This window comes from Sciurus vulgaris, assembly GCF_902686455.1.
Source record: "Sciurus vulgaris genome assembly, chromosome: 19".
NCBI lineage: Eukaryota > Metazoa > Chordata > Mammalia > Rodentia > Sciuridae > Sciurus > Sciurus vulgaris.
The window spans coordinates 10,445,977-10,470,692 of NC_136480.1; the positions used below are offsets into that span (position 1 = coordinate 10,445,977).

Here is a 24,716-nt window from a genome sequence, read left to right on the forward strand (position 1 = left end):
CACCTATCCTTAAGCAGTCAAATTCCACGGGTTGATGGGACCAATAATGGAGAAGGATACTTGCAAGCTGACTGATGAACCAATAGCTAGCTAGGATGTTCACAGGCTGACAAGAATTTGGGAGGCAGGGAAATGACTGCAGCAGAAAGGGCAGGGGAGCAGCTTTATATTATACTCCCGGATGGAGAAGGGGATTATGGGAAAGAAGGTTCTAGTCTCCTTTTCAAATTCAGGAAGCTCAAAGAGGGTGGAAGTAATGGTAAATTAATAATGATCAAACTGGTATAATTTGAGAAAAGGAAGGAGTTGACAGGGATTTTGAGCAGTGGATGTTTGTAAAGAACGATAAGGAGTTTTGTAGCTGCTTCCAGCTCTCAAACCAGGTAATCATTTGCTTCTGCCTGTTGTCTAGTTAAGCAGCCCTTCATTGGCATTTATCTAAATGTTCCTGGACTCACATTTAATAGACATAGTGGCCACTCTTGGGAATGTGCTATTTCCGGTTTCTAAAGCAGTTCTATCCTTTTCTATTCCCAGAGGCTAGCTGAGTTGCTCAAGACAGTGAACCAAGGTGGTTCCTTCTTCGTATGTATAAAATTCAGTTACAATATGTCAGTGATTTTTCTGCTTTTTAAGCCAAAGAGAAAGGTAAATAATATTTAAGGGACTTGTAAACCAAGTGTGTAACCATTTTGCACAATTCATGGTTTTATTTAATGAGTTTCTGTACCACAGGATGAGAGTTGTTCCCAGTGGGCCTCAATCAACTAGACTATTGAACAGAAATGCAGAATGTAAATTGGGTTTTAACTAAAATCATACTGCTATTACTTTTTATGGAACCCATAATTTCTGGTGGAGAGCAGGCATATAGAAAACTGTTATTATGGAAATGCCTTTCGGGATTTGACCAACTGCATTTGGATGGCGAATGGAGGCTTTGAGGGTTGATTTGTATGCTACTACTGGCTGTGTCGTGCTAAATATGTGCCACATGGTTCTTAATAATGCAGCTTTCCTGGCTTTGTAACTTCCGTGCACTATCTTTGAGCTCCGCTATGCTCCTATTTATTTATTTTTAATTTTAAAGTCAGAGGGAAGACCTGTTTGCTTTCATTCACAACCTCAGGGTAGGCCTTTTCTTCAAAAATGATGGTCAGATATTTGTTTCTCTTGAAAACAAACGTGGAAAAAAAGATAAACCATAGGATTTTTTTTTTTTAACCCGGTAACTGAAAATAAACAGTTATTTTATCATTTCCGTTCCCCAGGCCATTGCGAACTTTGGAAGTCAGAGCAAGATGGCTAAGTGGATCACTGCTTGCATAACTGATTTCAAATATTGCAAATATTGCTTGCATGCTCATGGCTCCAAATTCCCCAGACTCCAGATGCAGATTTCTCTCTGCCTGCTGGACATCTCCATCGGAAGTCTCAGGTGTGGACCACCCTCTACAGCTACAGTACAGGTGGGCCTCTTACCTTCCTAGCTGTACTAAATGTTTCCTGAGGACAGAAACATATCTAAATGATTGTTCTCTTGCAAGACTTTCCGCATAGCACAATCCTCACCAAATTCATGTTGATCTCTAAACAGTGGCAGGAACAGCAAGTGGTTGAGAGGCAGGGAAAGGAGCACAGAGGAGACCAGTCAGAGTCTTGGATTTGTCAGGAGGCATGTAGCAAGTCTGTCCTGGTCAGAATGCTTTTTGGCCACTGCAGTGTCTAATTGTCAAATTAGACTAAGGCAATTGTGGTGTCAGGAAGGAAAGTTGGGTGTTCTATTCCAACCCTGACACTTAGACTCTATTTCACAATTTTATCTCAGTTGTAAAATGAGGCTAATAATATCCACCTTGCTAGGTTTTTGAGAGGTTTGAAATTGGTTACGTGTATCAAGGACCTGAAACAGTGGCCAATACTGAGTAGATGCTTGCTCAGTGACCAATGTGCTCATGGTCTTGAGCACCCTTATGTTTTCTAAGAGATTCTCTTGTTTCTAAGAGATTTTTCCAGTTGATTCTCGCAACTACTCTAGGGGTTAGGGATGACTGGGATCTCCATTTTGCAAATAAGGAAGCCGAAATCAGAGGCCCCTGGCTTGTAGGTGAGGGGTTGGAACTGGATTTCTTTTGACAGATCGTTTGCCCATTCTACTTCAGATTGTCAGACATTTGCAAAAAGATCACATTTCTCCACCTTGTGCCCAATCAATTCCTTCTTTCCCCTCTTCTATTTCTAAAGCTCCTTAAAAGTGGTCTACGTATGCCGCATTTCTGATGCACAACCTTACTTTCTAGTTGCGCGGAGGTTTAATTTCCAGGACTATGGCAAACTTATCTTGATTTGCATGGTGTCTGGTACTGTAAGGCCCCCAAAAAGGAAACCCCAACTCTGTCCCATGGATCGACGGCAACCCTAATCAACCACAGGAGGCGTCACTTGATGCAAACCGCAAGAGGCGGTTTATTCCAGTGCGCTGGGACCCAACTCGTGACTCACGCAGGAGTCGAGGAGTAGAGTCCCAAGCAAACAATCTTGTAGGTTTATAAAGGCAGAAACCACACATCGGGAGGGGTCGCACATGAAAAGAAAAAGGGGAACAAAGCTGCCGGGAAATTCTAAAGGGGGTCTGGGTTTGCTGATAACATACAACATGTTTCACAATGTTTTAAAACAGGGCATAGATTCTGGTATCTTAACTGTCTGAATACTATCTTGCTCCAATTACTCTTTTACTCTCTGTTTGGGGCTGTTTCCTGGAACAGCTTTAAGGGCTTTGTTCCCATCACTGGGAGGGAGACCTTAGGGAGTTGAGATAAAATAGCTTAAAAAAAATGTCCATTCTTTCAGTACATAGTAGGCACTCAGGACAAGTTTGTTGAACTGTTGAAGGTCAGGATCAGAATACAGTCCAGATGAAAGTTGTCTTTAATTAAAGAAAAAGGGAACTCAGAGCATTGTCTGGCATATTATTCCAGAGCCAGCATGGGAGCTAACAAGGCAGGAAGCATCCATCTGCAAGCCCTGTGAAGGACTCACCCCACTGAGAATGTTAATTATATTTTTAAAGGGAGACTGGGAGACGGGTGGCTTTTGGCAAAGCAGAGGAGAATGGGGTGGCCCGGGGAAGGAATGCTAAATAGTTTCTCTAGTCTATGTTGCCAGCTCTCTTTTGCAGCTCTGGGGAGGGAGCGCATTTCCAGAAGGCAGCTCTGGTGTCTGGGAGGGACAGTTCATCCTGTTGTGATGCTGCTGCTGAGGACACCCTCCTTGTCTGAGGACTTTCCCTCACCTCTGCCCTTGTCCAAATGATACCGAGTGATGAGTTCCGCTTCCTCAAATGTTGATGCTTGAACATCAGAGAAGCACACCAAGGCAAGCATATCAAGCAGGTTTTATTTAGAGGTAATAATACAGACTTCTCCCGGGAGGAGGAAAAGGAGCATGGCTGATGTTCTAGAGTCCCCTTAGAAGTGAGCATGTCCTACGTCTTTTATAGGTTAGGGTCTCTTTTGTTCTCCTGCTCTCTCCCCACCTTATCTCTCTCCTTCCTGCTTACATGACTAAGCCCAGGAGATGCCTGTGACATAGCAAAGGAGGTGGGAAGTAGGTGGCAGGGGGAGGGCCACAGGGAGGATTCAGGCAGGTAGGGGCCCAGGGAGCATTAATTAGCAGCTCCTGGCCTGCAGCTTTTTGGAAGGGGCAGTTAGGTGGGTAACCTTGGTGACTGGAAGGACTCTGGAGACTCCCAGGGGCGATCTCCAACTTCCCAGACTCTGATGGGCTCCATTCCTGGATTTGACAGATTCCTAGTCTACACTGACTGCCTGTCCTCAATTCTGGCTTCACAAATGCTCTGGGTCCAAAGTCCTCCCTTGCCTGTGAACTTTGTTCCGTCCATGATCTCTCTCTCCTCTCCTGTACTCAGTGTAGGACATGCAAATGGATCCAGTGTCATCTTGTTAGGTAGCTAGTCAGCCAGGAATGGGTGGGCAGGGAAGGACAGGGAAGGGTACCTGGAAACCACAGGGCTCCTCGTCTGATGAGACAGGGCCTGGGACATTACAGCTTTCCCAGCCATTGTTATATCCCCTGAAGAAAAACTGTTTTTTCAAGATGATGTAATACATACTAGGTGGCCTGGACCCTCCTTATTACTGAAATTTTCACAACCCCCAGTCACCCTGGCAACCAGGACATTAGGACCCCCACAGAGAAAGCTTGCCAAGGGCTATTCAAAGGGTAATGAACTGATTAAGGTGGCAGGAAATTGAGGAAAAACAGGAGGACTCAATTTCTTTAAAAACTCCTCCTGTATGAGCACCCCATTATCCTTTCTTGGATGTAATCCCTAGGGTTTCTATGCTGTCAATCAAAAATCAGAACTTAGACATGGGCAGGACTCTCTGGAAACTTCTCTGGTTCCCCCAATAAAACTGGAGGGCAAGAGAGGCACCCTGTCCTCCTCTTTCTGAGAGTGATACCACCATTTACCAGTGACGAGTTCTGCTCCTTCTAATGTTGAAGATTGAACACTAGAGAAGCACGCCAAGGCAAGCATATGAAGCAGGTTTTATTTAAAGGTAATGATACAGACTTCTCCCTGCAGGAAGAAGGAGGCCATGGCTGATGTTCTAACGTCCCAAGAAGTGTGCTCACCCTACATCTTTTATAGATTAAAGTCTCTTTTGTTCTCCAGTTCTCTCCCCGCTTATCTCTCCTTCCTGCCTACGTGACTAGGCCTGGTTTTTCATTAAGTGAGAAACCATGGGCAGCTGGAGGGCCAGGGTGATTCAGGCAGATAAGGGCCCAGGGGGCATTAATTAGCAGCTCCTTGCTTGCAATCCTTGATAAGGGCAGGTGAATTTGGTAATCAATGGGCTCCAGAGATCCTTGACATTCCATTCTTCCAGGGGCAGTCTCCAACTTCCAGAGGCAGATGGCTTTATGGCCTCCATTTCCTCGATTTGACCGATTTGACCAGATCCCCTATTTCTACACTAACTACCTGTTCTTAATTCTGGCTTCAAGAGGAACCACTCTCCTCTGAGTGTGTCCCCTTTCTCCTGTTCCTATCCCTTCCAGTGAACTCAGGCCTGTTACTCTGAGCTCACCGTGTCAGGCCTGTTACTCTGAGCACCGTGTCTGAAATTTTTCTGTTATGCTTTCTGTTATGATTGCAAGAACTGGGATTTAGGGCTGAGGTTGTGGCTCAGTGGTAGAGCACTTGCCTAGCATGTGTGAGGCACTGGGTTCAATTCTCAGCACCACATATAAACCAACGAATAAAATAAAGGTCCATCAACAATTAAAAAAATATTAAAAAAAAAAAAAAGAACTGGGGTTTGAAGAGGCAGTTCTCCACGCCACCTCAGTTTTGTGGCAGGCCTCTGCCCCCTAACAATTTCAAAGTCAATTTTCAGATGCACTATTAACATTTTCATACACCTAGTTTGAGTCTCAATAATTCCACCTTTAGGAATCTGTCCATTAGAAACTCTCCCACGAGAAAGTTTAAAAATATAACATACATATTGGCTTGTGTGTAATAATAAGAATTAGAAATGCCTGCAGGGCTCATCAATAAAAGGTCATTTAAGGCAATCTTGGCATAGTCATGTTATATAACTGTTAAAATAAATAAGGTAGGTCTGCATGCGTGCAGTGGTTTAGCTGTGTTTGGTTAAAAGCAAAAGTTGTGGAACAACACAGGTTATAAGACCCTGTCTTTATGTACAGAACCCCAGAAAGATATACAACACTTATTTATTCACCAAATACTTATCGAGCATGAGCTATGTGCCAGGCAGTGAACAGAAATAATTTCTGCCTTTGTAAAGCTTAAATTTTCATGTAGGATAATGGACAATAAACCTGGTAAATAGGAGAGCTACCAAATGCCGTAAAAGATAATAAACATTAAGGACAAATACTAGAGTGGACCATGATTACTTTGGGGACTAAATGTCCTGGAGGAAGGGATAAGGGCTTCGTTTTCTATCATCATATTTATTGCTCAGATGGATATCTATTATTTTCATTACTTTTTAAAGGGACTTGAAAGGGTTTCTCCAGTCTCCTCTGTATCTTCAACTTCTCTCATTCAATTAGATCTTTCTGATCTGTTTACAAACAGGAGTCTTTCTTCCAATTTAAAGCAAAGCCAAAGCAGAATCTCCGGTATCCTTAGATCCCCTCTCCAAGTCAATCCTGTTCCTTCCTTTTCAAACCAAAGTCCTTGAGAGACTCCTGGATGTTCAGTCTCTGGGTTTCTTACCTCCCATTCACTCTTCCACCTACGCTTACCTTCCTCGTTTGATTGATACTGGGAATTGAACCCAGGGGTTCTCTACCATGAAGCTACATCCCCAGCCCTTTTTATTTTTTATTCTGAGACAGGGTCTTGTAAGTTGCTCAGAGCCATGCTAAGTCGCAGAGGCTGGCCTCGAACTTGCCATCCTCCAGCTTCAGCCTCCCAAGTTATTAGGATTACAGATGTGCCCCACCATTCACAGCCCCACCTACCTTTAGATGTCCATGTTCCTGCAATTTCTCTCTCATTTCATCAGTAAATTGCAAGGACACACCATCTCATCTCTGGGTGTCACTCTTCAAGTCCCCTGGGATGCCCTTCCTTTCTCTGGGCTGTGTCCTGGCATAATCTCTCCCTCCTTACATTCTCCCAGGGTGACCTCATCCACCCTTCTATTTCACTAACCTATTTTTTGATGTCTCCTAATTTTTAATCTCCATTTCTACCTTTCTGACTCATTTTAGATTCCATATAGCCATCCCTATGGGATGTCAAATCGAACATGTCTAAAACTGATTTTTCAATCTTGCTCTTAAACTGGGCTTTCGTGTGTGTGTGTGTGTGTGTGTGTGTGTGTGTGTGTGTGTGTGATTTTCCTGGAACAAGGGCACTTCCATTTAAAAATCAAGATTGAGAGCTGCAAGTCACCTGTTATGAAAATATGCCCCATCTGATCTTATGGCCAGTGCCCTGGGCACTGTGTCTACCACCTAAAGGGGCACTTAGTAAATGCTTGCAAGTCAGCAGGAAGGAAGGATTAATTGTACTTTTTAGTACAATTAATAATAGAGAGAACACAGTGAATTTACCACGTGACTTTATTCCTAGTGCACGGACAGGAAAGTAGTGTTTCTCTGGGGTTAAATGGATTCATATTGCTGTTTCTTGATGGTAGGTTGTGGGCAGTGTGATGTTCCTTGTTCACTTTCAGGCCTTGCCATGCTTCCAGGCATCTCATGCAACCTTGCACATTCTCTTGCTTTCCCCATCTGCTTGGCAGGACATAATGGACTCACCATTGGAAAAGAACCGCATAGAAATTCAGAGAACTGGATCCCTTCATGGTGCTAGCTTGGAAGCCAGCCATGCCAGGGAGTCTCTTGTCCAGGGGCATCCACATTAAACTTTGCAAAATTAAGTTATATGCTCTTATTCCATTCATGCACTAAGGCCATGGAGATGTTTGTTACAGTAGTAGCATGATTATAATACAGACTTCAAAGTATAATTCTTACATGACACTTGGTAACAAGATTATGCTGTTTAGTGAGAATATCAGTATGAGATGTAACCCTTAGCATTGTGTTTAACAGATGGTAGCAGAGTTCTGTGGCGATGCTTCGGAACACTTTATCTTTGCAATAACTTCCATTTCTTTCCTTCCATCTCCACAGGTTCTGATGTGCCTTGGGCTCTAGGTGCATCCACCTGCTGTAGGTTGATCCAGTCTGTAGGTTGGAGTGAGGTTCAAATTATCCTTTGTGCCATCCAGTGGCTTCCACTCTACCCTAACAGATCTTTAGCTTTGTTTCTCAACCATTTTCTCAAAAGCCCTTCGAGCTGCCCTACCTTTTCCTATACAATGTGATAAATATTTGATACTAGTAAGTATGGTGCTATGACTACCTACCTTTTGCCAACCATTATGGATCCAAACTGTTCACCAGACACTTTTGTTAGATAAGTGAGGCCACAGTAGAGGATGCAGCAGCATTGTCAGTCTGCTTATCTCAAGATAGCATGCCCAGTGCTCATTGGCCAAGAGTTCATAGAAAAGTCTGGCACACACATCAATGTTCATTGCTGCTCAATTCACCATAGCCAGATTGTGGAACCAACCTAGATGTCCTTCAATTGATGAATGGATAAAGAAACTGTGGCATATATATACAATGGAATATTACTCCACCATAAAGAATGATAAAATTATGGCATTTGCAGGCAAATGGATGAAATTGGAGAATATCATGCTAAGTGAGATAAGGCAATCTCAAAAAACCAAAGGACGAATGAGCTCACTCTTAAGCGGATGATGACATATAATGGGGGGAGGGGTTAGTGTTAGGGTTAGGGTTAGGTTCAGGGTTAGGGTTAAGGAGGGGGCAAGAATGGAGGAAGGAAGGACTGTATAGAGAGCAAAGAGGGGTGGGGAGGAAGGAAAAAAAATAACAGAATGAATCAAGCAACATTACCCTGTGTAAATTTGTGATTACACAAATGGTATGCCTTGGCTCCATGTACAAACAGAGAAACAACATGTATCCCATTTGTTTACAAGAAAAAAAGAAAAAAAGAAAAGTCTGGCACAGTAGCTTCTCGTCGGCTAGAAATATGTATAGAGAGCTGTGTTCAGAGGCTCAGGGACTTATAGATCCATGGTGTACTATTATAAAATGTTACATACAGGAATGATCTTTAAACAGGCAAAGAACTAAATGTCAAACTGGTACTGGCGAGGTAGTCGCTAGTGATATAGTTATATCAGTCTGCTTTGCTCTACCATTATAGCCAAAAAAGCCAAAAGTATATTATAGCAGGTTCCATCTGATCATGAATGGACTTCAAATGAGTCCTCAACAGTCTGAAAAAAAAAAAAAAATTGGCACTTATAACAGGGATGCCCTTAGAGGTCAAGATGGTCTGCTTTGTGGACTCTCTCCCTGGTCTTGGCAAATTTTTAAATTTGGGTGACCTCAGAACTTCAGGATGAGTTTGATTACAAAGCATAGATTCACACAAGAGTGTCTTTGTGGCAAAGATCTCTTAGGTCAAGTTCATGGCTTTACTGAGTTCCTGAATACCTCTTCCCTTAGGGGTAAGAGACTACTTAGCATATAGACAGTCTGAGTCAGATAGCTAAATATAAAATCCAGTAATCATTTCTTTTTGGTTTGCAGTCTTCTTTTTCCCTGTATATTATTTAAGAGAGAATGCATAAAATAGTAATTATAAGTCTATGTTAATGTGTTTGCAATATATAAATATTTAATCTGTGATGATAAAGGTATTAAGGAGAAAGGGACAGATGTATAGGAGTAAAGATTTCATATGCTATTGAACAAATCAGCATTAATGCAAAAATAGTTGTTTAATTTTAAGGTGTTAATTACAACCTTGAAAGTACTCTCAGAGGAAAATAACTTTGAAAACACAGAAAAGGAAATGAAGAGGGAATCAAAGTGGCACTCAACAAAAATCAATTAAATTGAACAAAGACAGTAATGGAGTAATTGAGGGACAAAAAAATACACGACACAAAGCAAACAAACATTGAAATGACAGGAGACCTTCCAAAGGGAAAGCTGTATTGAATGTAAATTAATTAACTTCTCCAAGTAAGAGGCAAGGATGGACAGAATTAGATTTGAAACAATGATTCATCTCTGCCATCTAAAAGAGAATCACTCTAGATCCAAGACAAAGAAGAAAAAAAAAGTTTATATTAATGGTATGGAAAAATATATTCTATAATATATTCTATGTAAATATATTCTATGTAAATAGCCCTTACAATGGAAGATTATTCATAAGAGAGAATAAAAAGTACTGACACATGGTTAAATCTTAAACACATTCTGCTAAGTGAAAGAAGCCAGAGACGAAAGGCCACATATTGTAGGATTCTATTTATGTGAGTTATCTAGAATGGCCATTTCCACAGACACACAGAGGAGATGAGTGGTTACCAGAGACTGTGGGGCAGGAGGATCATGGGGCGTGGTTGCCTAATGGGTACAGAATTTCTGTTTGGGGTGATAAAATTCCAGAATTAAATGGCAGTGACAGAATGCACAATATCATGAGTGTACTTAATGCCACCACATGTTACATTTTGAAATAGTTAGAATGGCAAACGTTTTATGATGTGAATGGGACCACCATTGAAAAAAGAAGAAGATGATGACCAAAAGGACATCAATGGAAACCGACTCCAAGAGAATTAAAAGTTGAAAATAACAGGATAGGATTTTAAATTAGCTTTTATAAGTATTCATAATTACTTAGTCAAATGTATGCTAGCAGCAAATGAAAAGGTAGTGCTGGAGCAAGAGGGTTGTCTGCAAATTAGAACTCAAGACTATTTATATAGAGTGGGAGGTGGGACTCAGTGGAAGAACACGGTTGAATCCCCAGCATCAGAAAGTGTTGCAACCAGTGCAACCAAATTCTCAGGTCCAGCTAGGGGCAAAGGGGGATTGGAAAATAAAGAATCACAGATGCAGATCTTGAAGATTAAGCTGGGATCAGGTGGAGCTCTGCTCTCTGATGGAGATGCAGATCTAAAGAGTCATGCCAGCAGTCTTTATTTATATGTGTCTCATTATCAGGTTAAAGACTATGTAAGCATTATTGTTTGTATTCAGGAAAGTTACAGAAACTAGGACATCTGTGTAGCTTCTCCACAGTTTCAATCCACAGTTGCAAAGTGCAATGTTAGGAAATTTGTGTAGCTCTCAATAAAGTCCACTGTTAAAAGTTCATTGTTCATCTCTGTGTCTTTTATTCTGTATCATTGGTCTGCCTGTCTATTTTGGTGCCAGTACCATGCCATTTTTGTTACTATTGCTCTGTAGTATAGTAGAAGGTCTGGTATGGTGATACCTCCTGCTTCACTCTTCCTGCTCAGTATTGTTTTGGCTATTTGAGGTCTCTTATTCTTCCAGATGAAGTTCATGATTGCTTTCTCTATTTCTCTAAGAAATGTCATTGGGATTTTAATTGGAATTGAATTGCATCTGTATAGCATCTTTGGTAGGTGGCCATTTTGATAGTATTAATTCTGCCTATCCAAGAACATGGAAGATCTTTCCATCTTCTTTTCTTCAGTTTCTTTCTTTAGTTTTCATTGTAGAGGTCTTTCACCTCTTTTGTTAGATCAATTCCCAAGTATTTTATTTTATTTTTTTTGAGGCTATTGTGAATGAAGTGGTTTTCCTAATTTCTCTTTCAGAGGATTTATCACTTATGAATAGAAATGCATTAGATTTATGCCTGTTTATTTTATATCCTGCTACTTTGCTGAATTCATTAGTTCTAGAAGTTTTCTAGTAGAGTCTTTTGGATCCTCTAAATATAGAATCATGTCATTGCAAGTGATGGTAGCTTGAGTTCTTTTCCTATTCATATCACTTTAATTTCTCAACTTACAGTAGCTAGGTTGTGGAACCAATCTAGATGGATTGATGGATAAAGAAACTGTGTTATATATACACAATGGAATATTATTCAGACATAAAGAAGAATAATATTATGGCATTTGCAGATAAATGGATAGAATTGGAGAATATCATGCTAAGTGAAATAAACCAATCCCAAAAAACCAAAGGGTAAATGTTTTCCCTGATAAGTGGATGATGATATATAATGGGGGTGGGGGTGGAGGGTGAGAGAAGAATGGAGGAACTTTAGATTATATAGAGGGAAATGGGGGATATGAAAAATGGTGGAATGAGACAGACATCATTACCCTACGTACATGTATGATTACATGAATGGTATGAATCTATATCTTGTACAACCATAGAAACGAAATGATGTACCCCATTTGAGTACAATGAATCAAAATGCAGTCTGTAAAAATAATAAATAAATAAATAAAATTACCGTAAAGCAGATAGGAACTGGAGAAGTAGGGCTGGTGAAACCTTGTGGTTGTCTAGCATAAGAGTTCCTTCCTTCCCAGGAGCTGTGTGCCTGAGATCAAGGTCAGAGCTGATAGGACTCTTGCACAGAGCTTCCTCATGCAGGGCATTGCCACACAGCTGAGCTCCTGCACAGGAACATTTCCAGAGCCATGAGGTCACTAGAGACCCCCAATCTCAGTCACTGCTCTCCTCTGTCACCACCCTCTACAAGAAAGTACGTAATAAAGAAAGAAATACATAAAGACTGTAGCTATCTATCTACACAAAGATAGTGTCTATATAGGTATCCCTCTATAGATGATATATATATACACACACATGTGTATTGGTGTATACATATATACATATATATCTCCCTCGAGACCATGCGTATGTATAGCCTTCACATATCAAGAGAGCTAAGGCGACAAGAAATTAAATGTCTCAGTATGATTCTGGGATGTCATCCGGGATGCTGCCAAACTCTAGTGAGAAAAGCAGAAATGATGCTTCTGTGCTTTCACGCAGTCAACAGTAGGCTTTATTTGTGAACTTGAGATGAATCTTTTAATTCTAGTAAATTTAATGCATTAACATCTTTTGCTTTAGGCTGCTTGGGATTAAAGATTAGGCTGAAATCATGTCAGAGGGTCTCTTTAATGTTCCCATCCAGACTTTGTATACTTTCAGGGTTGAATTTTCTAAAACTAGTGTTTCCTTCTCCGACTATCTTCTCTGTAATGGACCTTGCCTTGAGTTCCCAAAGAAGGATCCCAAGACTGATAGGTATGACTTCAAAGTAAGAACAGAGGAAGCTTGAGCCTGCAGAATCTCTAGGTAACCCCCTGTGCTCTGGTTGCTCAGGTAACTACTAACACATTTTTTAATTTAATTTAATTTTTTTTTTTTTTTGCGGTGCTGGGGATTGAACCCAGGGTCTTGTGCTTGCGAGGCAAGCACTCTACCAACTGAGCGGTCTCCCCAGCCCAACTCACAAATTTTTACCAGGTTTCTGGTTATAAAACTTTGTAAGTAGTTTAATCTGTATTTATTATGTTGAAGCTGAACACTTAATTTGCCTTGCCTCTCAGTAGGTTGCAGAAATGCTAATTTTGTTCTTTTATTTTCTGACAAAAAGCCATAAGTTATGTTCTGGCCAGTGACAGAAAATATTGAACAATATAAGGTAAAGCTTTAACTATAAAGGCAAAAATGATATTTTAAGAAGATGCATTATTGAATCCTGTAGTAGACTGAAATTGAAATTGGTCGTCCCAGGTAGGAAATCTCTAAATGAGCAAAGAGCTGTCCACTTTCTCTTCAAAACAAAGAAACAAGAAAATCTGACTCAACTGTTGTCCTCCACAAACCAATAATATGATCAATTGATTTCTTTTGTTCAAAGAGCTGAAAGAGATTTCAAATGAAAATACAACCTTTAATTTATCATCATTGTTCACTTCATATGTAACAATGCCCAGAGTTAAAAAGTCAACATCTAGACCTGTTTATGGATCTTGCTATTTGACAAATAAATATCAGACTTAAGTCATTATCGCTTAAGTACACTTCTTGGATGGCGAATTGTAATTTATGAGCTTCCTTAATTCATAGTTAGGCACAAAGGTATGACTGTTGTGCTCAAAGAGTAACATTTGATTTCTTCTTTCAAACAAAAATAAAATAATACAAAGAAATTTATTTTAAAGCTATATCTATTGGAACCAGAATGTGAGATGGGTAAAAAAGCACAGTTCTCCAAAATCCCTGTTTTATTGATTTGTTTCTGAAGTTCTTTACTGGAAGCAACTTATGTTCCTGATAGTTTACATGTGACATACCACAGATTCTCTAAGGAAAAGTCCCTAAAAACTTAACAGTGCCACTAATGCCTTTAGTTTCTTCTACTTCCTTAATATTGTCAGCTCACTACCAATTCTCATTGCAGATGTGGTGTGTTGTTTTATTCACATCTGTTTGTCTCTGCCCAATTTTCTGTTTACTTCTTTGAAGCCTTAATATATTCTCCTACATAATTGGCAGCAAGCTTGCTATATGATTTTCTTTGGTCAGAATAATATATATGAACAAAGCTTTAAGTAGTTTGCCTTTGCTCCTCTTGTTTTGGCTGTCCATCAAAAGATAAGAACGTTCCAGACCATTTCTTCAGCCTGGGATCTAGTATGGGGGAGGCATGTGGAGTTGAGCCTGAAAAAGTCACAGCCAATTGCAGTCCTTGTATAACATGTATAAGAAATAAATGTTGACTGTTGGAAGTCACTGAGGTAGTGGGATGTTTGTTCCTCAGCAGAAGCTGACTAATGCCAATGATTATCAATATTAAACTTTACCTCATCATGTTTTCTCCTTAGCAAGCATATTGCTTATCAAAAATAGGCTGTAAGGAACAGATTTATCTAGAAATTGAGTTCCTTGACAGCAAGACTTGAAACCTTTCTTTTCATTTTAGTATCCTCAGCACTGAGCACAGAGTACAGCACAAGAAACATTTGATGAATGAATAGTTGTCTTCAGCTGCAAATTCATCTGTTCCCTGCAAAAGTATCTGTTATGGTTTAGATGTGAGGTGTCCCCCAAAATCTCCTGTGTGGGACAATGCAATAAGGTTTAGAGGTGAAATGATTAGGTTATGAGAGCCCTAATGCAATCAGTGGCTTAATCCCCTAACAGGGGTTAACTGAGTGGTAGCTAAGGTGTGACTGGAGGAGGTGGGTCATTGGGGATGTGCCTTTGGGGTATATATTTTGTATATGGCAAGTGGAGTCTCTTTCTTTGCTTCTTGGTATTGTCTTGAGCTGCTTCCCTCCACCACACTCTTCTACCATGATGTTCTCTCATTTTGAGCCCCGAGGAATGGAGTTGGTTGTCTGTGGACTGAGACCTCTGAAACTGTGAGTGTCCAAATAAACTTTTCCTCCTCTAATTGTTCTCATGAGGTCTTTTGGTCACAGTCGTGAAAAAGCTGACTAAAACAGGGTCTTTATAACTCCTAACTAGTTCTTCTCAACTTCACCCTACAGCCTTTTGATTTTTATTCTTCAAAACCTTAAGTTATGGGCTGGAGTTGTGGTTCAGTGGTAGAGTGCTTGCCTAGCACGTGTGAGGCCCTGGGTTCGATCCTCAGCACCACATAAAAATAAAATAAAGGTATTGTGTCCACCTACAACTTAAAAAATTTTTTAAAAGATTTAAAACAATAAAGACCTTAGATTAGGGACTGAGGTTGTAGCTCAGTGGTAGAGCATTTACCTAGCATATGTGATGCACTGGGTTTGATTCTCAGCACCACATATTTACAAATAAAGGTCCATTGACAACTAAAAAAAAATTAAAAAATAAAACAAAACCTTAGGTTAACCTCTACAAAACTTGTAGGAAATAATACTATAGAAAAACAATAATAATAATAATATTAAGAATCAAAGTAGCATACCTGAACTTAGTCCTTACCATCTGACAAATTCTGGGCTAAGTCATTTAATCCATTTTCTCATTTAAAATCTCACAATGAAATGAACTAAAGTCAAGTATTTCTTCTTTTTTTTTTTTTTTTTTTTTTTTGAACCAAAGAGAAAGTAACTCCCAAGGTCTACAGCTGGCATGTAGTTAATTTGAGGATTTGGAGCTTAGGTAGTCAGATTGGAGAATTGAATTTTTACTCCATCACAGCACCTTCACATGTTGCATTTCAAAGATAAATTGAAATATACTTTGCATGATTTGATGTGTTGCTCTCAGACTGGCATCCTATGAATTGACCAGGGGGCAAGGCTCAATCTGTCTGGTTGGCAGTATCTTGTGTCTGTGAGGCAGACAACATCAGAAATCTTTTGTTTTGCCCCTTCTCTTGGGTTCATTTTGCCTAGCAGATGATCTTGGAGGAGAGCTTTTATCCTTGACACTTTCTTTTTATTCTGAAAAGTGCACAAGGATTAATGAGACAATTGCCTACAAAGTGCTTTGAGCTCTGGGGAGCTGAGAGGTGATTTAAGTGCAAGGAATTATTCCCCTAAGTAAGTCAGTGCTGAGTTTTTAAATAGAACTCTTCACTGGAGAGTAACACTCAGATTATGATAAGAATCAACAAGGGTCAAGCTGTTCAGAGAAGGTAAAATGTCTCCCCAGGACACCGATATGCTGAACACTAGCCAAAGAGAATCAGAAAGCCAGGAAGGACCTTGCTAAACCATCTATCTATCTATCTATCTATCTATCTATCTATCTATCTATCTATCTATCTGTGTTCATCTATCTTTCTATCTATTGTCTGTCTGTCTATCATCTATCTATCTTTCTATCTATCTGGAAACGTGCCCAATGCACAACATCAGTTGGGTCAGGTGTCTTACCTAAGGTCACACAGCAAGTTGAGGTTGATGAAATGGAGAAATGTTTGGTGGATCCAGTGACATATGTCATCAGAAAGGGAAGGAGAAGAGGGGCAGGGAGGGCCAGGTTGCTGATTGATGGGATGACTTCAGGGGAAGTGTGCAACTTGAGACAGGTCCGAATCAGCATGAGAGTGAGTGGCCAGTGTTCACTGTGACCCAAACTTTGTGATCTTGAGGGTAGAGGTTAGAATATGAACAGGGAGAAAAAGTGGTAATACGTAATACTATGAGGTAGGCACCACAGAAGATGCAGGACCTGTCATTCGCTGATGCTTTCTGAGCATCTTTTCTCACTCTAATCCTCTCTCTCTTTCTGAGAACACAAATGGTATCTAGTGTGTGAGGTAGTGGACTCAGTCCTATGTTCTTAGAAAAGGAGTGCAAAAAAGAAAAAAAAAAAAAAAGGATTTTCTATACCAAAGATACAAGAAAATAATAAAAGCAAGAATATCCAACATCAGGGTCTAGGTACGGATCTATTTATCCATGTGCCTGCCATCTTGTCTGTCTATCTTTCTGTTGTCTGTCATCTACCTACAAATCCATCTTTTTACCTCACAGTCAACCTGCTTACCTACCTATCCACAAATACTCCCTTGTTACTAAGTAGAACTCGAGGGCATGAGAGGTGGAGAGAGAATGTCACAGTTGTTCAAAGAAGGTGAAACTGGTTCCAGTAGGAGAGAGGATGTAGTGTCATCCATAACCAACATTTATACTGGGATTACTATGAGCTGTGCCGTGTTTAAGGGCTTGGCATGCATTAACTTATTTAAGCCTTGCCACTGTCCCATATGTGTCAACTGAAATCATTCTCTGCAGGTCTCTTGCCTCTGTCTCCATCTTGGCTGGATTCTGCGCCACTGCTACAGAGTAGTGGCAGAGTCGCAGTGTCATGCCGAGCTCACTGCAGCCTGAGGCAAAAAGAAATCAATATACTCCTGAACCTTTATTTAATTCTTTATGTAAACATTTGAGGTTTTGTTGATCACAGATTTTTGTGGGCATTTTATATTTTAAAAAAATGAATTAAACCATCATTTATTTGATTACTGAGTTTTGGGGGTAACTCCCATAGATTATGCACCTGAGCAAGTGTCTCACCCATCATCCCCCAGTTCCAACCCTGAAGAACAACTTCCACTCATTCTGAGAGTTCTTTTTTTTAGCAATAGTTCTCCAGATAGGATTGTGACCGTCTAGGCAGTGGTCCCGTGCCCATCTCTGAACCAATCACAGATGCGGAAGAAGACTTCCGTGTTTTGATTGGGCCGCAGAGATGGGGGTGGGATCAGTCCTGGGGCAAAGCCAGAGATGGGGATTCTCATGCAGTTGATGGGGTTGGCAGAGGTATTGTGGCAGTCAGCAGGGGGTGAGAAGGTGGGAAAAGTGCTCAGCAAGGATGTGGCTTCAGGTTAAGACTAGCTGCAGTATGATCCAAGCGAAGCAGGCAGGGGAGCGTCCCCTTTGGTTCCCCCGTTCTGGCCAGTCATTGACTGAGGTCCTGCAGTGATGGAGGGATTTGGCTCCATTTGACTGAGGATATTTCTTTCTTTCTTTCTTTCTTTTTTAAAATATTTTTTTAGTTGTAAATGGCCACAGTGCCATTATTTTATTTATTTACTTTTATGTGGTGCTGAGGAATCGAACCCAGTGCCTGACACATGCTAGGCAAGTGCTCTACCACTGAGCTACAACTCTAGCCCCTTGACTGAGGATCTTTCTTTACAGAATAGGACACCTGTGAATTATCATCAGCCCCCCACATACAGAAGTCAGGGATGACCATATAGACCAGTAAGGGGTTTGTCCAGGGTCCTGCAAGGGTTGGTCCCCAAAGATGCAATAATCAGAAATGGATGCCGTTCAGGCATCCAACAGTTGTCCACTAATCTTACTCCTTAGCAAAGGAAACAGTTGCTTGCCCTCTTAATGAAATATATATTAATGGAAAAAAAAATCACTCTCTCTCCCTCTCTGTCCACCCCTCCCCCCCACATTCATGTACCCTGATTTAGAATTCTAGAATATTGAAAAGCAGAAGTAGCTGCCTCTGTCACCTTCTTGCCTCTGCCTTAAGAAGTAGAAGCTTTTAGCCCAGAGTCGACAAGCTCACCTGAGCTAACCTCTCTGCTTTCACACAACCCACCTGAGTCACAGAGCAGCCGTGAATCATGCTGACACTCGATGCGCAAGCCCCCCAGTAGCTGGATTAGATTGCAATCCGATGAGCAGAAGGGACTTCTGGCTCCAAAATTCCATGAGGAGAGGTGTAGGTCATTTAGAGGTTTCCTGTGCCAGGAAATGGCACTGGTTGAGCCGAAATCTGGGGCAAGGAAAAAAGGGAGACCTGCCGTCAGCTGCGTGCCATGCCAGGGAGCCTGCACAGAGGCCCCTCTGACAGAGAGGGGGGCCCTGGCACCCTTTCATTAGCTTTAATTGAAGGCCTACAGAGGCAGTAATTACAAATACCAGCCAGGCCTCGCAGGCTCATCTGTCTTTGTTTATCATCACAGTAAGAGTATTGATCATTACTAAGGACTCCCTTTTCTTTTGGATAGGGACAGGGAAATTGGATTAATAAAGCCTGGCGTGTTTTGTGTACCACATTGCCTGTAGGGACGACAGATCAGAAGTACTGAGAAATGGCAAGCGCTTGATTTCCTGGGGTATGCGGGCTGCTCGCATTCTTGGGTGCTTCCATCGGAGGGGCCCGGTATGATTCCCCATCATCCTGGCTGCAGAACCCCACAGACACAAAGTACACCAAGTATCTCTCCTCTTACACCCCCTGTCTTCAGGTACCCTCAAAATAATGGTCTGGCTGGGAGCCAACTCCATATTCTAAAAGGTGGTAAATAAAAGGACAGAGCCAAGCATTTAACTGGCTCTTATGGTATGAACCGTGTCCAAGTAACTACAGAACTGGTGAATGGAAGTTTCTCTTTATGGAAGAAGTCTAGCAAAGGAGTGGGGGAAAAAATAAAAAAAGGTAAAATTGGATCAATGGTTTTCAAGGATGGCATGCATCAGATCCCAGCCTGGAGATTCTGGTTCAGTGGGTCTGGGGTTGGGCAGAGAATTGGCTTTCCTCACAAGTTCCCTGTTATTGCTGAGATTTCCAGTCTGGGCGTCACCATACTTGGAGAGTTACTGGATTGTAGCATGATGGTTTTAGAAACCCGATAAAATAGATCTTGGCAGAGATTATGGGCCACTATTAATAACACAGGAAAAGAGGTAACTGTGCAGTAGGTGCCCCCGATGGGAGTACTCAAAGTCACCTATGGGGAATTCTTGTCAAAATATTGATGTTGAATCTATTGAGCCAAACCTGAATATCATTTTACAGGAAATGCAGGAGGCAGCAAAACAAATCAGACAGCTTTGCCACAGGGAGGTACATAGCCAGATTCAGATTGTGGAAAACTCTTTAAGGCAGACAAACAAATTACTGTTGGAAAGAAAAGGACAAGGAGGGAAATGTATGGTTTCTATGAGGCTTGGGTCACATGATCCCAGTCATTGGGTCTGTTGGATCCTGATCCAATCTATGAACTGTGAAGAAGGAAATGGTAAGAGAAGCAGGGCCGTTTGAAAGATGGCCAGTGTTTGATGACCGCTGGGGAGTCCCTGTCCCCACCCTCAGTCTTCACATGGATGGTTCCTTCTCAACCTTTAATTCACAGTTTTAAATGGTGTCTTGTCTTCTGCATACCTCATCTTAGGCAGCTGCCTCTTCTTTATCTCAGCAGGTATTGATTTATATCTCCCGTAGACACTATAACCTTCATGAAGCCTATGTCTCTCTGAGCACTGTGACCTCTCCTTCTTAGCACATAGTTGGAAGCACAAGGAATTTATAATGACTATTTCCTGAAAGAATGATCAATAAAATCTTAGTGAATTCTAATGTTTTCAAATTCTTTTCTCATACCTGTTTTTAATTTTTTCATCTAACTTTTTCAGAGTCCATTAAGGTATATAATAGTTTGCCTTTCTCTCTCTCTCTCTCTCTCTCTCTCTCTCTCTCTCTCTCTCTCTCTCTCTCCCCCTCCCTCTCCCCCCTTCCCTCTCTCCCTCCCTCTCCTTCTCCCTCTCCCTCTTTCTCTCTTTTTCTTCATGCAAAGTCAACACAAGTTGAATGATTCATTCAAGGTCATAACATGTGCTGAACTTGCATAGTTAGGACAGAACCGTATTTTTCTGACTCCTAATCTGATTATCATTCTCTCTGAACAAGTTTCTTATGTAGATGTCTGAACATCTAAAAATTCTCATTTTAAACAGTTAAGCATATACTTGATGCTCTTGGTGGAAAGGAGGGTGCTCTGTTCTTTCTCTTCATTTGGGGAAGCAGAAGGGTGAGCACCAGATATACTGTCCATCAGAGTAAGTAAAATGTGGATTTGGAAAAATTAGCCTTTTTGAAGAGAGTTGGTTTGCCCTCCCAACCTTGAAAATAACCATCTTAGTTGCTAAAGTAGGCTGGAATGGCGTTGGGAGCTCATTTCCATCAGCAAACCTGCATGTTCAAAGCCTCCCACCTCCCATCATCTCCGTCTCTGCATCTATTATCATATCTGTTGCTTATCTCTATTTGTCTCTATCACTGTTATCTCCATGTCTGTTATCTTATCATCTCCATCTTTATCAACTTTATCATCTCTGTGTCTGTCATCTCTATTTCTGTCTCCATCTCTGCCATCTTCATCATCTCTATTTCTTTCTCCATCTATCTCCATCTCTCTCCTCTCCAGCTCTGTATGTGTTATCTCTGTTGCTGCGTATCCGTCATCCCCATCTTTGTCACCATCTCTATCATTTCCCTTTATGTCTCCACCTCTACCATCTTCATCTCTCTTTATCCATCTGTCATCTCCATCTGTGTCTACCTCTCTCTCCATCTGAACCTCATGTCTCTCCCTAGCTTACGCCACATGAATTGTTTCTGCTCCCCCTTCACAGCCAAACTTATTAAAAGAATCATCCACACCTGTTGATTTTCATTTCTTACCTCAGACATTTCCCACTATCCACTCCAATTTGATTTCTCTTCCCTCCATTCTCCCCTCCGAATGATCATTGACAAATAACCAGTAGTTTCCATATTGTCACATCTTTACCTTAGAAACACTGAGCAATGAACAATCCTTTCTCATTGAATTATTGCTCTCTTGGTCAAGATCTTTCAGTTAAAATCAATTAACTGCCATAAGAAATAAAATCGCAGTGGTTTAATACAATAAAAATTTATTACACTATTCATTGTAATAATGAAAGAGAGAAGGAGAAGGAAGATGGAGTAGGTGATTTCTATGGGACAGGCTTGTGTCTACATGGGTCACTTCCAACCATGTTCCATTTGCCCAAAATCAGTCCTTTCATCCTTCCTAGATGCAAAGGATGCTAAGGAATGGAGTCCTGCCTGGGACTTTACCAGGGAAGTGACTTGCAAGTCTTTATCAGAGGTGGAATCAGGCTGGTACCAAGTCATAGGTTCCCAAGTCTGCAAAGCATGACTCACTGTACTCTCTCCTCAAGTCCCATCTCTATACCTTGTGCCACGGAGGCCACTTTCCCCAGATCACCCTGTTTTTCCCCAGTGGAAGCCTTAGTTTCTTATTAAAGATTTTATAGGAGCCTCTAGATCACTTTTGCACCTAAATCTTCCCTAGAAAATGAACCTGTTAAATCCAACCTGCTCTTTCACCAGCCGCTAGTGGAGGCTTAATTGTCTTAGTGCCCAGGAACTTCATTTCTCCATTTTTAATGCTGTCTTCTCTAATGGGTGCCCTGTGCTCTTTGCTCTCTGCTGTATACTCTCTGGGATCGTTCGGGTCACAGGAGGAACATCATGACCCAGCATCACACCACAATGCTGCAGTTTGTTCTTTATCACATTAAGAAAGAGTGAGAGAGAATATGAATCTATTACAAATAGAACATGTGTAGACAAGTACTAGCTTTATTACATATGGACGCTTCAGGCTTTTTATTTTAATATGCTCATAAAAACCACAAGCGCTCTCGCCATGCTTCTCTTTTATCTGGAAGAAGATTCATTATATGGCAGGTCTCTCAACAGCCTCCCCAGTAACTGACTCAGAATGGAACACTTTCTGGGGTTCACGTGGGACATGAGTGTGGTACCCTTACAACCAGGCAAGACCTATGCATAAAGAGCCCTCTTACCACCCCCAATATAGTGTCTCAGGCTAGAGAGTGCCATACTCTGTGTGGCCACACTCAGTTCTTGGAGAAATTATTTTTATGGATTGCCTAAGTCTCCTCTCTTGAAAAAATACTCTACTTTAAAGGCTTAATTGCTAGGGAGTGATGTTGACCTAGGATCTGTTTTCTGTTCCTGGGGACTGAAATTCTTGGAGTGTTGTCCTGACTCAGTAATCTTGAAATGGTCACCCCCAAATCACTCACAACCAAGGCTGGGTTGTACCAAGGTTTGTCTCTGACTGTATTCTCCTTGGTACAGAATAATTCAATTGAATTTAATATTCATTCAACTCTCAATATCCTGTGCCTCGTATTAGAAAATTAGGGATAGAGACAATCCATAAATAACATAGTAGATTCTATCACTCCCTCTCCTTCAAGACTGAAAGACCTGACAACCAGCTGTTGTGATTAGTATGAGTCAGAAATTGACTCAGCTGGCGACCCCTTGGGCTGCTTCACATGTCCCATGTGCCTAGAGGAGTATGAGAAGACGGCGTAGGTGCCCTGTGGGCCTGTCTTTTGCTCCACATGCCTGCAGGAGTGTCTGAAGCCGAAGAAACCTGTCTTTGGGGTGTGTCACAGTGCTTTGGCACCTGGAATCCAAGCTGTGGAGCTTGAGCAGATTTTCATTGGAGACTGCGAACATGCAGTTTTTGTTTTGTTGTTTTGTTTTGCAGTGCTGGGGATTGAACCCAGGGCCTTAAGTTTGCAAGGCAATCACTCTACCAACTGAGCTATATCCCCAGCCCACTTGAGCAGATTGAGAGCACAGTGACTTCCTGCTGTGGCTGCCAATAAGCATTTCTTCCTATCTCATATCCTAGCCCATGTGGCTACCTGTTCCAAATACCAGAACTACATCATGAAAGTTGTGAAGGCCACCACTCAGGATGTGTCCCTTCAGCCAAGGAATGTCCCAGATTGTTGTACCTCTCCTTGTCCTTACTGTCCCCAGAACTTTGATCGGGAAGGACTTGTGGAACTCAGCAGGGATACCACATCTGTGGCTTGTCCAACGTGTGCCTCAGTGCTGTGGGGAGACCCCCAACTACCACAGCGCCAACCTCATAGAACGCATCCAGTGGCGGCACCAGTTTTCCTAGGACACTTTTGTGGGTCACGATGTTGATGAAGAGGACATGATGAATCAGGTGTTGCAGCTCTCTACCATCCATCAGTGAGCAGAGGCCTTGCTCTCTGTCTCGTGTTCTAGAGCTTCCATGATATGTGAAGTGGGAAACCTTTGACCCCTACACCTTAGCTGGAAATGAGACCTAGAAAGGAGCCATGGCACTGGGACAGGGTCCCCAGGTCCTGTGGGCTCTTACCAAAGCTGTCTTCCCACTGTTAACCTTGCTGAGTCACCTGGTCTGGTCTCATCAGTCCTCACTTCCTGGAGCTTCTTCCGCCTCTTCTGGAAGAAAATCCACCTTCTTCACTTCCACGTGTTCTTGTTTCATGCTCATTCCTCCCATCTAGCATTCATTTCTCAGGTCCCCCGTGCCAGTCAGGACCTCTTCCGGGTCACAAATAGCAGAATGAAGCAAGCATCCCTTTCCTTGCCGGTGAGGTACGCAAGCTCTGGCAACAGTGCAGCTGACCAGGGCTGAAACTCCTCTGGTGGAGCTGCCCGTCAGTGGGTGTGGGCAGTGACTGCTGGAAGCTGCACTTTACATCCTGGGAAACATTTCAGGAACATTCTGGGTTTTGCATGATTTGATGCTGGAAGTATTATTAGTGATATTTTGCTATGCTCCTGCGAACCCTTAGAATTAACTGGGTCAGTATTAAAGGCGTGCACGTTGCCTTTTTAGGATAAGGTATAACCATGAATCTGTAGTGGTGGTGTTTCTAGATTAGGAAAGTGAACCAGCAGTTTTCCGTGAGTGGGAAAGAGGGTCAGCTAAGAGAGGCGGGAGCGCCATAGCTTTTGGGTTCTGATTTTCAAGCCTACAGAGTATTTTCAGATGACTGGGTCACATTGACCTTTCTCTTCGGGAGCTTATGTCCATTCTTGTCCTGAAACATCAAGAGGAGTCCTCAAATGATAAAAAAAAGAAAAAAAAAAAACTTGTGGTGGCTCTGGTGGCCTCTAGTTCTTTTATCTTTTACTTGGTAACTTAGATT

General features: G+C 41.7%; 1 pseudogene across 1 annotated transcript in view; it reads left to right on the forward strand.

Moving 5' to 3' along the window:
• LOC306650435 (E3 ubiquitin-protein ligase RNF114-like) overlaps nucleotides 1–23,873 on the forward strand; it is a 149,333-nt pseudogene extending 125,460 nt beyond the window's left edge. Inside the window, exons 2-3 of the transcript in view lie at nucleotides 23,002–23,211; nucleotides 23,346–23,873. The product of the transcript in view is annotated as an E3 ubiquitin-protein ligase RNF114-like (transcript). The remainder of the gene's footprint in view (nucleotides 1–23,001; nucleotides 23,212–23,345) is intronic.
• Nucleotides 23,874–24,716: the final 843 nt, after the last annotated feature.